Source organism: Schistocerca americana, chromosome 6 (genome assembly GCF_021461395.2).
Source record: "Schistocerca americana isolate TAMUIC-IGC-003095 chromosome 6, iqSchAmer2.1, whole genome shotgun sequence".
NCBI classification, from domain to species: Eukaryota; Metazoa; Arthropoda; class Insecta; order Orthoptera; family Acrididae; genus Schistocerca; species Schistocerca americana.
Genome location: NC_060124.1, coordinates 336396493 through 336411934, shown reverse-complemented (window position 1 = coordinate 336411934; position 15442 = coordinate 336396493).

The window sequence follows — 15442 nt, the reverse complement described above, 5'->3', positions numbered from 1 at the left end:
CAAGTGGAAAGAGCTTGATCACAGGTAGGAGACTAGTTGAAAGCTACCCTTTACTGACACAAGCCTTCGAGGGGCTGTGCAACGTCAGGAGCCAAACATATTAAGTAGTAGTTAACCTTGCCCAAAAGAACCTGGACATCAGATAAATCCTTGCCATGGGGAAGGGAGTTGATGGCCATGGCGTTGCAATCCTATTGACAAAAGCTGGCTTTACTGAACGAATAGCCCAGGTATTCGATTTCAAGTTGAAAGGAACTACACTTTTCCAGCCGACAGCGTAAGCCAGCGGCCAGATGGGTCGGAACTGAGGTACTGAGGTTTTGCAAATACTCATGGCCTGTATGGCCAGTGCCCAAGATGTCACCGAGATAATTGACAAAAGGCAAGAGGGACTGAGTGAGATGATTCAGGTGCCTCAGGAAAATGGTTGGCGCTGTGGAAATACCAAATGGAAGGCGCTTGTTTTTCTACGATATGAAAGGTGTGTTGATGACAATGATATTCTGGGATTCCTCATCTAAGGGTGATTGCTGTTAAGCCTTCGCCAGGTCGATCTTAGAGAAGTGCTCGCCATGTGCAAGTTTGGCAGAAAGATCTTCCTGTGGGGGAATGGTATAAGTTTCTATCATGGACTGTGCATTGATTGTAACTCCAAAATCTCCACATGGGCGAAGGGAGCAATTTGGTTTTCTATCACCAGTAGTGGGGCCACCCAAGCACATGCTTTGATGGACTTGAGGACACCAGCAGCTTACAGACGATGGAGCTCTACCTTGACTGCTTGACGTAAGACCAGCGGAATGGATCGAGCCCACAAGAACAGCAGCTGAGCATCTGGCTATAGAGCAATGTGCACCTGGAAGTCCGAAGCACACCCTAAGTCAAACTGAAACATAGAGGCATAGGCCAAGCATAGATTGTCAATGTCCTGGAATGGGACAGCAGTGGAAACGACCTTAAATTCGTCAGAAATGGAAAAGCCAAACAGTGAGAAAGTATCGAATCCAAAAATGCTTGAAGCCAAGGCGTGGTCAACCACCAGTAGGGTCAGAAGCTGGGGAACGTGTTTATAGTTAGACAGGACCGAGCACTGACCAGGGAGGGTAACAGAAGCATCACTTTATGTGGGCAATAGACGTGAAGTGGGAGAGAGCTCCAGGGAACCAAGGCATGTATACATCACCAGATTGATCAAGGAGACAGTGGCCCCAATATCGACCTGGAAACGAATGTCAACGTTAAATTCTTGGAGTCTGAGGAACAACCCAAGTTAATGGGGTATCAAGTGGGATGACTGATTGCAGTGTGTGCACGGTATCCTGATGCCCTGTGGGTGAGGGGCAGGAGTAGGCTGAGTGGCTGCAAAAATAAAACGGATCAGATTGTCTTTCAGACAGAGCATGCATGTCTTCCAGCGATGGGAACAGTCTCTACGAGGCTGTGTGAAAAAGCACTGCAGCAGGATGGAAAAGACCCATGTGACTGCTGATGAGGGGCGACTGGCAGCTCTGAAACCACAAAGACGTCGGGCAAGGAGGAGTCCTGACGAAGTTACTCTTGGTGAGCTGTATGAAGCTGTTGGCGAGACGGAGGCACCTGCAGGGAAGATTCTACTGCTGCCACCTGCAGTCTCTCGAGGAGACACTCATTCACTGCTTGTGCGATTTCAAAGGCAGGGGGGATTTCACAGAATGTCTTCCAGCAAGGGGTTATCGAGTGTCAACGTATCCCTGTGGACCTCTGGATCGGGTGACAGTTGAACAAAAACATCGCGAATCAAGGAGTCAACATATGAAGCCTTGTGATGATGATTGGTGGAAGTGAAGTCGGATTTTTAGCTGAGATACTGCAAGTCTGTGACCCAAGAATGGTATGACTGACTGGGCTGTTTATGGTATTGGTGGAACTCAAGCTGAGATGCCATGACATGGTATAGCTGGGAATAGCAGTTATCTTGTTACAGGAGAGAGCCATGTGGCCTGACAATGGTGCCAACTTGCGAAGCAGAAAGAACTTGTCTGATGATGCCCAGGACAAGAATGACGACTGCTCTAGGGAGTCGTCCATGATGCTGTGAAATGTTATTTTGGATGATGTAAGTAAGTTTCCCAGTCATGCTTAGCATTGTTAAAGGAGCAGAAACAACAGCAGACGTGGGGAACTGTCAGAAACCAGGACACCCGGGAGCTGGTGCCATAGGGCAACCTGTGCCATAAGTTTGTCAATAAGCATATGCAAGGATTGCTGTAAGATGTCTAACTGGCGCTGCTGCTGCTGCATGAGCTGCTGTTATGGCTCTACGACACAGACAAACTTAGCCTCCATGCTACTGAACGTTGTATGTCGTCACAAATGTTATAGCTGTGAGCGACCAGTGAGTGGTGCATGGCAGAGAATGGAGAAACGAAGCTGCCAGATGGGGGAGCCACTACAGTTATTGCTAACAATGAACGGACAGGACAGACTAACAGGTAGTGGACGACAGATACTACAACCAACCAGGACACAACATGAGGCAAACAAGCATGAAGTGAGGTGATAACATGGGGAGACAACAACAACAACAATGCAGGAACACTCCAAACAACGACAGTGATAATTTCAACACATGGAACTGGAACACAATAGGGCTGAGAAGCACACTCCAATCATAGCGAGTACCAGACTGCGGGGGCAGCGTTTTTTCTTTTATTTTTTTCTTCTTTCCTTATTGTAATTTCATTTTCCTGCCCCATTGATAGGGGAGGGCTGGCAGTGGCACAGTCCATCGCTCTTCAGACAAACGGTCTTACAACATATATGAAAGGGGAACGCTTACAGAGATAGGGGGTGATAAAAATGGGACATAAAAACACAGCAAGTGGAGATGATCAGAGTTAAGATGTACACTAACACGAGAACATGCAGACAGGGGACAGTTAAAAAGTCGAAATAAAGTTAAAAGATCTCAGCTGGCAAGTCGTTGCACAGTTAAAATCATAGGTGTCAAACGCAAGTTAAAAGTCGGCCATAGTATAAAAATCACAAAGAGCAATACACTTAAAAGCAAAACCACTGAAAAGACAGAAACCTGAAAAACAATAAAAACCGATAGTAGGGACCTGCCGAGGGGCTGGAAGTCAGAAAGCTGAGAAAAAGAGTGGAGGGGGAATGGGGGTGGAAGGAAGAGGAAAAGGGGGTACAGGGGGCGCACCAAGCGGCAGGAGACAGGCAGGGCAGCAAACGAAGAGGGAAGACAAGGAAGGAGGGAGTGCAGAGACACTGAAGGGGAGCACGGGAGAGGCAGGGGTGTAGGATGGGGGAAGCCGCTCAGGGGAATGGAAGTGGAGGAGAGGAAGCCCTGAGGAGGGTTTGGACAGAAGTTTTTTAGGTTTGCATTATGTTCCATTCCGTGTTTGGGAGAAGTTTGTCAGAAATACAGAAAGAGCTGAATAGTGAAGATTCATATTTTCCAACGTTAGGGTCTGGTGTCATTCTTCTTCTTCTCCTATTTTATTGTATTCTGAGTAAAGCAGACTGCTTTACAAGATTAACAGGTATGTCTAAGTCTGGCTGCCCTGGCAACGGGAAGTGGGTACTTCTGCTTCGTAATTAGCAAATGCAGACCAGCCATCTGCCTTAGCACGTACACAAGTAGACAGTTTTCTGTTTAACCTTCGGCTGTAATAGACGGAGCTCTCTTAATAGACTGCTTTCTACGGTCGTGGAACGTGGATAAAAATTATAAAAATTTTAATTTTTTGGTCCATGTTAGGAGGGCTTTACGCAGGATCATTCACGTTCGTATGTTTTACCCTTCCATTAGCAGTTCTTCTTCACTTTCTGTGGAACTTTTCTCAACTTTAAAATTAGATTTACTTCTTTATGGACACAAACTGTCGTCCACTTTTACTTAATTTGGAATAGGTTTCTTGGGAAAATTATTTCAGCATAGGGCAGATTTTGTCATCATTGAACCACTACGACATGACACTGTAAGCACAGACACGATATACGGAATGCACGCCAACCAGATCCAGTTGTCGCGGCAATGACGACGCAGTACGTTCACTCGCTGACGTAAAGATGTGGTCAACTCATATATGGTAGTGAAGTCAGTTAGCGAGATTCAAGGTAATCTCTTCGCTTAGAAGTTTTTCTTATCTCAGAAAGGCTTGCGCAATTTCGATAACATCTGCAATGCACATTCGTTGTTGTTCGGGAAGGACAATTTGTCTCGTGAACGAGAAGTGGGAAATTTGTTGGTTTCTATTTCCTCGTTTTCTGTATCTTTATATTTGGCAACTAATTCGTTTAAATTAATTCTTGTTTTCCTACTGTAGCTTCTGGTTCACGTTTTACGTGACCAGCCATTGTTGAAATCAGTTTCAATGTCCTTTTGGTGATGGAAGTAAATGGTATTCCTTGAGCGTAATGTCTTGTTTCAGATACTACCACCATTCAACCTTTAAATTTGTACGTTGTGAATCCAGGAGTAAAGAAGTACCAGTTCCAATTAAGTTCGTCAGCCGTATTGTTTAGAAGTACCAAATTCAATTCACAGAAGTTAGTTGCATTATTGTAAGTAAGTAGCGTTATTACAAATAGTTCGAAGTAGGAATGATATATACTAAATGCTGGGCCTTAAACTGAATGGTACAGTTTAAAATTCCTTCCTTTAGATGTGTCTTTCAGATCCTTACTTATGTTCATCAGACTTTCAACTTGAGGTGAGTTGTGAAGCACAAACGAGTTAGAGTGCAGTTCAAAAATAATCACTCACTTTCGCAACTTAGGCATATCCAACTAACTATGTCTGCCTTTTTGACTCCTTACTAAAGAATTACTAATCTTTCGTCACTATTTACAAAACCAATCCCCATAACTTCCATTCCTCAGGAACCGTGCTCCAGACCTCCTCTCTGTTCTCTTTTAGGTCCTGTAAACTACCGATTTGCCAGAGCAATCTCCAACTCAACTCCTCCTTCAGTACACTGATGTCACTGCCTTCCTATTCCCGTACCCTACATTTTACACATCGCAAAGATCCCTCCAAATCCAAAACAACCCCTCCAAAACCTAGGCAATAATTTTAGCACAACCACTGACACCTTCCACCTCCATGACTTTTGTTTTATCATTTATGACCCTTCTATCCAGTTAATTAATACAACTACCAAACCCTGAAATATTTTACACGAAATCATGACCGGCAGCTAAAATGAAATACCTATCTTCTCACCATCCAAACGTAAGCACAGAATAGACTAATACTACAGAAACTACAAGCTGGCCTAAATAGGTGGTTGCACCCTTCTAGTATCAGCGACACCTTCCAAAACAATGATTTAATAATAAAATAATGTAATTCCCACCAAATTATTGAATATTTAGCACTTTCCCAAGCTTTTGGCATCCATGTGCCATCCCTCTCGCAAATCCTCTACCGTCTCATCAATATCCCACAGCACCTACCCACATTGTAAACTTCCATACATTCTACATCGTCTCTAGAGCAGATTTCCATAACCTCATTGCTTTCACTCAGATCACCTATCACAGAATGGTGCCGAGCCCTTATGACCACATCCTACGCTTCGTAACCTATCCAAATAGGTGTTCTACCGACCCCTTTTCCCAGGCAATGAAATCTGCACTGTCTATTCTCTTTTTGCCCTCCCCCTCCCACCTACCCCCCCCCCCCCCCCCCCGAACCGACCCCCTTAACAGACTCATACCCACCTTCTGTCTTCTAACAATTCACCACAACACGTACCTCCATCTCGCTTCTTACTTCCAAATATATCCTATATATGTTTTACATGCACCCTTTAATTCTATAGAACCCATTTTCCCCACCCCAACTACTTGTCTCCCAGTGTAAGTTCTTCAGCTTTCAAGTGAATATGTTCATTTATGGAACATCGACATTTTTTGCAATACGTTCCACATACAAATTTGTACTAATCTCAAAGTCCTTCTATCTTATTTTAAGAAACAAATAAAACCAACAATTTTAATATATTTCTTTGAAGGGGAGAAAATTTTAAACTTTTTATGTATTTGAAAACTATATGTCAACATTTCAACTTCTAATCATATTTCTCCCACTACAGTCTATATTTTTGAAGCTTTTAGCCAATGATTGCAGTTGAATACTGCTGACAGCCCATTCTCAACTTCTGCCAACCAATGCGGTGCCAAGTGGATAATACAATAATAAAGGGGAGTAAACGATCATCCCGCTCTTGCACTAGGACACCACATCCCCTCAAATTATAGACTAGTTCGGCTAGAACATCTGTACAGTGCCAGTTTTAACGCTGCTAGCTCATTGTCATTCATTTCGTGCTTTACCGGTCCTACATTGTCTAAAGGAATCATGTAGGACTAGGTTAACAGCAGCCACCTAGTTTGTCGCCTTTGTTTTGACTTCGTCACATTGTTCCATGCTCGCGCCACCGCCATCTGTTTCTGTATTTACTGCCCCATCTCTTTGGACATTGCTGTCATCGACTGTCACCTCGGAGGTCATTCCTCGCTGGTCGCCTAAACGTCGTCTACAACTCAGCCGTAGCACGTCGCCCCCATCCTCAGCGTCATCTCAGTAGTTGTCCATACCACTAAGTACCGCTCGTCACTATTTGCCATCATGGGCCTGCAAACCACTTCTTCCCACCTCTTACTTCGACACTGCGTCATCCATCCAATATCTTCCTCCAGTCCTCACCTACTACCCGTTTCCTCTCCAACTACAACACTACTAGATTACTGCCTAGGTCCTATCCTCCCATTCACATATATGTCCTCTTCAGTCCAACCCGAAATTCTACAAATTCCGAGCCACTCGCCTTCCAAACATGGAAATACAATAGTTGATCCCGATGCAAGAATCAGTCTTAATAAATACTCTGACCCCAAATTCTATAGTGACAACCTCTGAAAAATGTTTAGCATTACCTTTCACACTAAAACCGGGTTAACATTTCTCATAATCATTCCCCTGACCAAACAACCCCAACGTCTTCGAATCTGCCCACGAGCATTGCTGTGATCTCGAAGGTTGACCTCGACATCACAGATGAGGAAGTACGAATAGAATCTGATCTCCAACATCGATTTAGAAGTTCGAAAAAGCACTCCGGATCAAGAATGACCTAGTCCCCATATATTTTGGCCGCGTTTTTTCGGAATGTGCTTCGGCCATAAACCTTCTCCTTAAAAGAGGAGCTCTGACGTACAGCTCTTATCAGGAAGTAAAACCCTGCTACATTCCTGAAGCGTATTGCTGCAGTAAGTTCCTGTGCTATACTGAAAATCTCACAGCCGTTTGCAAAGACATTCCCACTTGTGCACACTGTAAAGGCTACCACTTTCTGAAAAAATGCCCTAACTTTCCTTCCCCTCTCACGTCAAACACATGTTACTATTCCCAAATCATCAATTCCACGAGATGCAAAGCCAAGTCTAAGCCTACCAAACCTGAAAACAGTTCCCCAGCCTGCCCCATCAACATCTTATTCTCCCCAACAACTCCCCTTTGCCCGTCTGACGCTATAAAATTCATGGCGACCATACTCCAAAACATCCATCCAGTTCAACGAGTACACACACCAACAGTCTCCCATTTCTTGCTCCATATTCCATCTAAATAGCCAAGACACATACTCCCAGAATCAGTCCCACTTCGTTTTCACCTGGTTGGACGACAGAGTTTTAAACCTCTTAAGCCCTCATCCCACCACTCTCTAACTCTTATCATGGAGTTACTGCACTATAACATCCTGTTCTACTTCATACCTTTCCTCCCAAGAAATAAGTCCCTGATCCTTGCTTTCATTTTAAATGAGGCCTCCACCTTACACTATCACGCCAACCAAACTTCTCCCTCTATCCTACAACTTATAGACAATCCACGGCGGATTTAGAGCAGCAATCGGCCACCGAAGCTACATTACATAAACGACTGATTTAGTCGCCCCATCTCCTACAGACTTAGTCTCCCACAATGACTGTACTTTTATATCTACATTCCAGTCACTTAACATCCACAGCAGTTCTTCCGGCAGTGGCGACAATTAACAGACATGCTAGAAGTTTCACTGTCCTATCTCACGGTACACCCAGCCCAAGCATAACACCATTCCAGATACTGACTTAGCATCTGTGAAACTCCTTGCATCCAACACTGAAACAGTGCACGACCAGATTGTAAATGACCACTACCTGTTTAGCATTTGCTAGTCACTACCTCATCCCTATGCACCCCATATCATTATATGTCGTAAAGGTAACCAAAACTACTCACACATCAACTGAAAAAACTACAGGGAATCCACTGATACCCAGACTGGAAGCCATCTGTTAACCTTCAACCAGCCTGATGATATCACTCATGGCACGTTCTTCATGCAGCAGACCTTGTCAGTCTCTACATATGCAAACATTTGTACCAAGACAATAAATACTCAACATCTCACCCTCCCCTATGAACCCCTACTCCTATTCTTAGAACCTATCACTTATACTACTATTTCCTGTAGAATTGTGACAAGGATACACTCACACACCATTGGGGAATACAGAGACTTATCAGTAACTTAATACATGCCATAGAAGCGCCAGACTCTGCGCCAGACATATACGAGACTTAATGCTACAGTCCCCTTTAACTGTTGCAGGTATTCTTACTGCGTTACGTGACTTAACCAGCATCAATACCAAAAGCATCCATTGTGTGACACCCTGCCCTGAAGACCTTTTGCGTCATATCTAGCGGCATCTTCACAATTTCTTAGGGCCCTTATTACCATTACTCTCTTTTCCCTACATCCTTTAATGCACAAATAAAAGTGACCAATTCTTAGCTCCCAGATTACACTACTTGGAAAACATACGACAGACAAATAAATACACTAATAATAGCACACAAACAAACCAATCACCCATGCTTCACTAAGAACGTCACACTACCTGATCACAATAGCATTGTATAGCGACATCTAAAATAATGACCATTCTCGTCCTTAGATCTCTTTACAATACGATACTCTTCAGAGGTTACAACATCGAATTGTGGAAGACTTTCAAAATCCCACATCTCTTCATGCCTCAGAAAATTCTTCCTCTTACCACCCCATCAGTCTCACAACATCGTTTAGCGAATGCTTTAAACCTATGCAGGCCCTAACAAATACATCAATAGCTAACATAATACTACCTCATTCTTGCTAACCAATTCGTTCAATCATATTTCAGTCCTGTCTCTTCCTCTGATGAATTGCTGCACCTGAACAACCAAAAATAGCGGATTACCCTATTCCTCGACCAAGAGTAAACGTATGGCTGTGTCTGCTGTGCTGTTCTTTTCAAATTTCAGAATTATGCACTTCCAATTAACTTTTTCCGCTTTCTTGTATCCTCATTACCAAATTGCGCACCATGTATTACTATTAACATTTTCAGTTCTCAAACCCTCCATACCACTGCAGGTGTGCCCAAAGGCTTCGTCCACACCATTTTCACAGGGCTGTTTAGTGAACTTTTGCTGACAATGCAGTGCTTCATTTTTAAAAACACAAATGTTTGGCATCGTTTCAAAATGTTTAAGTGTATTCTTATTGAGTCGTGCTTAAAATAAAAAAAAAGATTAAAATCAAATTTGCATCACGTAAATTAAATTCGCCCTACAATTTTTAAAATTATTTGCAAATATCTCACTGTTCATTTTAAGCTTTCCGTCTTTGTACATGTTTATGTCCTTGGCTGTAGAACGAGTTGACTGTACGGCTGAGAGCCCACCCCCTGCTTGTAGTGTGAGAGTGGAACGAAGTAAAAGTAGTGAAGAATAAATACGATTAATGTAGGTCGTTCTGACACAGCAAAGTAGAAATTTTGCACAAAATTGTTTTGTCCATTTAACTCTCTGCCTGGCTTTTGCTTCCTCCCCTCCATTTCCAGTTCCTCGAGGAAATGGAGAGCACAGCCCTTTGATAGTCTGTGGAGAATATGCGTATTATTCTGATTGCTCCTTATGAAGTGGGAGGTCTCTGCTTAATACAACTGCTTAATGCAGTTGTGTCCTGCAGTTGTAGATTTTTCTTAAAACTGAACACTTTTCGACCTTTTACACAAAGTTTTAGTGTATCGCTAACTTGGTAAACACATCATTAGATTTTCTAAGGCATTTCTATAAATGTTGGGATGTATTACTGAGAAAATTGATTGAATAGTTTTCATTCTTTCTTGGTACTTTCGTTTTCTTGGTGAGTGTGAGTTTACTTGCTGTTTACTTTTATGTTTCTTCAGCGTGATTTACTAACAGGACATTCATTGATAAACCATTTGATATTGCAGCTAACGTTAAAACACCAATGTTCTTTAGCTATTTCACTGTTGGTCAAGGGTGAACGAACGTGACGCACGTAACATCACGTTTCGGCAGAATGCGACCAATTCTGCAGAAAACGATATGTGCGTGATGCTTTGTGGTGGAGGAAGGTTGGTGGCACATTGGGACATGTCGTTTAGAGGAAGCCAAATGATACTGATTTATATCTTCAGGGTGGTAGCTTGCACCACACAGCTCTGCGTGAATGAATACTTCAGATCCTGAATGGTTATCGTCATAGTTTCCCCACCTCCAAATCACCATTCAACAGAGAGAATATAGTGAAACACAGAGCAGACGTGCTATGCTATCCACCTACCGTGAACCGGGTGAATGATGAAAATAAAAAGGTAATTCCAAAGTCTACAGCGTTTTTTACTTAAGCTGGTAGCTTTCCCTACAGGATTGATCGAATTCTGCGAAAATGTGAAGTTGAATCTTTTTTTCGACCACCATCTAACATTAGGGTTCTTTCAGAGTCCATAAAGGATGATCCTGGCCAAGAGAAATCTGCTAGAATCAAACACAGGTCTTAATTTGGGGGAGAGATGTCTAAGAAGATACGCTGGGAACACAGTGTTGTATGGCAGTGAGACTTAGACTTTGGGAAAACCGCAACAGAGGAGAACCGATGACTTTAAGGTATGGTGCTACAGAAGGGTGTTGAAAATTAGATGGATTGTTACGGTAATGAGGTGGTTTTCTGCAGAATCGGCGAGGGAATGAACGCATAGAAGACTCTGACAAGAAGAAGGAACAGGATGATACACATCTAATTAGACAACAGATTAAATAACAGGGAATAACGCCCATTGTACTGGAGGGAGCTGTAGAGGGTAAAAACAGTAGAGGAAGACGGAGAGTTCAATGCAATCAGCAATTTCACCACATAGGTTGCAACTGCTACTTTGAGACGTAAAGTTTGGCAGAGGAGAGGCATTCGTGGTGGGATGCATCAGACCAGGCAAACGACTCATGACTACAAAAAATAAAAGTATACCTTGATTTCCATAATGTGGGTATCCACTCTGTCCCTTGCCGTTGCGGCAGGGTAAACGCTGGTCAGTCCATCAGGACCGTGGAAGACTGGGACCGTGGAAGACTGGCGTACTGAGCGTAAGCATTACACATGCTTACAACAACCGAACAAATTTGCCATTGCAGAATATCGTTTTGGTACCAGTCGTTACGTTGAGTATAACAATACGAAGATTCTCGTACGTACATCGTGCTATTTGGATAGTGATATTAAGGAAGCAGCTCAGATAAAACACCAAGTGACGTAATAAGTGCAGTCGGAAGACTTTGCTTGAATCCTAATTGGCATCCTGCTCTCTTCCTGATCAAACAACACAGGTTCAGAATTCATCCTACTTCACCCATTGGTAACAGGTATTGTAATCAATACTCCCTATATCAGAAGTTGTCGGTGGTCATTTTCTGTTGCATAGTGCCGCAGGTGTTTCCTTTGTCTATGTTGTCCTTTGGAACACGCCCAACAAACTGCGGTTTTATATTTCCTTGGACAGGGCTTTCTCGCTGAATTTGTGTTTTGAAAATGATAGGGTACGGACCTGTCGGAATATCCATGGGTCTCAAGGACGTTACACAGTTACATTCATGTAAGCTGTGTGGCACAGAAAATTCAGTTTCCCGGTGCAAAGATAACAGATTAGAGTGGTGGCTGAGGGCGTCATAGAACTAGGTATGGCTCATACCTTATGTCTCAGCCGATATCTGGGAAACGAAAGGAGAGATATGTTGCAGAAGGCAGAGAGGCAGTCACAACACATCGCCACATCGACCTGAGCCGTAATCGAGATGAGCAAGCGACGCAGTATTCCAGCGAGGTCTTTTGGCGAGAATGTACAACAGTGCCATAACCTCCTCCTTCAACCCCTCGTCCTAGCACGGGCCAAAATGCAAGGGGAATGGGCAATAATCGAGACATCAAGTTGCGATGCAGAAATGTATAGTACCACTACAAAACGACGGTATCGTGATTGACAGCTTTAGAAGGTAAATATTATATGCATTTGTCAGAATATTTGCCACGTTGTCTGGTATGACTTGGTGTCTACATCTGCGGCTGAGGATGTAGTACAGAGAGAATGGTACGCAGCTCGTGCATTCGACATGAAACGAAACTAAACATATATTTACTGAATACTGATTACAAATAAAAAATATCAGACATTAATGGTGTACGTATTACAGCACTTTTATGTATTTTACGAATTTGTACGCTCTCTCACCTGTGACCGATTCGGTGGGGAGAGAAGCAATGTACAAGTCTCTACTTTCAAATAGTATATCTCACGTGTTAGATATTTGTGACGCACTTCTACACCAAAGAAGAATGAAAAACAGAGAAAATGTTAAATCCACACACTGCTCTGCGTATCAAAGCAATAAATTGTCAGTTAACAGAAATGGAGTGCGACAGTTCAATTTTAGAATGAGATTTTCACTCTGCAGTGGAGTGTGCGCTGAAATGAAACTTCTTCGTACATTAAAACTGTGTCCCGGGCTGAGACTCGAACCCAGGACCTTTTTCTTCCGCGGGAAAGTGCTCTACCATCTGAGCTAGCCAAGTACGACTCATGTCCTGTCCCCACAGCTTCACTTCGGCCAATAACTCGTCTCCTACCTTCCAAACTTTAGGAAGCTCTCCTGCGAACCTTGCAGAACTAGCACTCCTGAAAGAAAGAATATTGCGGAGACATGGCTTAGCCACAGCCTGGAGGATGTTTCCACAATGAGATTTGCACTCTGCAGCGGAGTGTGCGCTGACATGAAACTTCCTGGCAGATTAAAACAGTGTACCCGACTGAGGCTCGAACTCGGGACCTTTGTCTCCCGCGGGCAAGTGCTGTACCATCTACTCAGATGGTAGAGCACTTGTCCGCAAAAGGCAAAGGTCCCGAGTTCGAGTTTCAGTCGGGCACACAGTTTTAATCTGCCAGGAAGTTTCAGTTTAATTTTATGTTGCTTCACATAAGTTACACTTATGTGACGAAAGTCATGGAATAGCGACGTGGATATATACAGATGACGGTAGTATCGCGTACTCGAGATGTAAGAGGGCAGTGAATTTGCGTGGGCGTCATTTGTACTCACGTCATTGATATGAGATAGTCTCCGACGTAATTATGTCCACACAATGTGAACTAACAAACTTTGAATGCGGAATGGAGCTAGACGTATGGGATATTACATTTCGAACATCACTAGGTAATTCAATATTCCGAAACCCATACTTTCAAGAGAGTGCCGAAAATGCCAAATTTCAGGGATATCCTCTCACCATGTCAATGCTGTGACCGACGGCCTTCTTTTAACGCCCGAAAGCAGCGGCGTTTGCGTTGAGTTGTCAGTGCCAACAGATAAGCGACTCTGCATGAAATCAATGTGGCACGTGTGACGAACGTATCCATTACGACAGTGCGAAATAGTTGTTGTTAATGGGCTATGACAGCGGACGACAGCCTCAACTGCATTTGCTAACAGCAGGGCATCGCCTGCGGTGCTTCCCTGGGATCCTAACCCTATAGATTGGACTGTAGACAACTGAAAAACCGAGGCCGGGTCAGATGAGTCTCGATTTCAGTCGGTAACAGGTGATGACAGGGTTCAATTGTGGCGCAGACGCCACAAAGCCATGGGCCGAAGTTGTCAGCAAGGCATTTTGCAAGCTCGTGTTGTCTCCGTAATATTGTGGGCTGTTTACATGGAAGAGACTACGTCCGCTGCTCGTAACCGATCATTGACAGGAAATGGTTATGTTAGGTAACTTGGAGGCCATTTTCAGCGATTCATGGACACGATGTTCCCAAACAGGAATAGATTTTCTATATATGAGAATGCTCCATGTCACCAACCTACACTTGCTCTAGATTGTTTGAAGAACATTATGGACAATATGAGTGCATTATTTGGCCATCCAGATCGCCCGACATGAATCCGATCGAACATTTCTAGGAAACAATCGACAGATCAGTTCACGCGCAAAATCCAGCACTGGCGACATTTTCGCAATTATGCACGGCTATATAGGTAGATATAATGGCTGAATATATCTCCAAGGGACTTCCAACGAAGTGTTAAGTCCATCCCAAGTTGAGATTGTGCGTTACGCTGGGCAAAAGGAACACGATGTTAGGAGGTGTCCATCACTTTGCCACCTACGTGTGTATTCAGTTGCTTTAGATAATAGGAGTCTGTAGGATCGAAAAACACAAATATGTAAATTTGATTTTAGCGTAATACATATAATTTAATTTATCAATTATTATAATGTTACGACGGAAACATAAAAATTTTGAAAGAAGAATTCAAATGGAAATATTGGCAACTAAAAATAATGGTAATGTCGGTATGAAACTACTATCATAGAATGAGGTCCATCTGAAAATGGGAAAGTTGTGTGATGTGATGAGGGAATGAGGAGTATAGTTTTATGGACACATGTACCGAATGAATAGTAGCAGACTAACGAAGCAGATATTCACCTTATTAAACAGGTGCGAAAATTTCAGATGGTCCACTGAAACTGACACAGATATGTAAAACACTGCAAAGGGAACGGAAATAATAGGTAACAGAACACTATTTAGAAAAGCAACAGAGTATGTAGAACTTGTAGAAAGAAAGAGGACAACAAATGGGAGGATGTGTATGAAAGCGTCAATGAAAAGAAAGTCTCGAAGAATGAAGAAAGTGTGGGCGCTAGGAACAGTAGCTGAAGATGATTTACCGTACTCTCCTAAAGCGTTATTAAAATAAGTCGGCGCAGAATATCAGTTAAAAGATATTCGTCCGTAACTTCAATGAAGAGCATAGAACTGGGAGAAAGGGAGGCGTTTGATTTACAGCGAAATTCTACTTTTATCTACAACACATTCTATGTATATCCATGCGTTATGTTTACAGAATTCTCAAATGTCTTTCTCTACTATTGATTAGCAAACTCTATATTTTACTTTTGTTGTTTTGGTACTGTAAGTATTAGTTGTAGTATTTATAATGAAGAAAGGTTAATCTCAGTGAATGCCATGTCAGAATAGCAAGTCC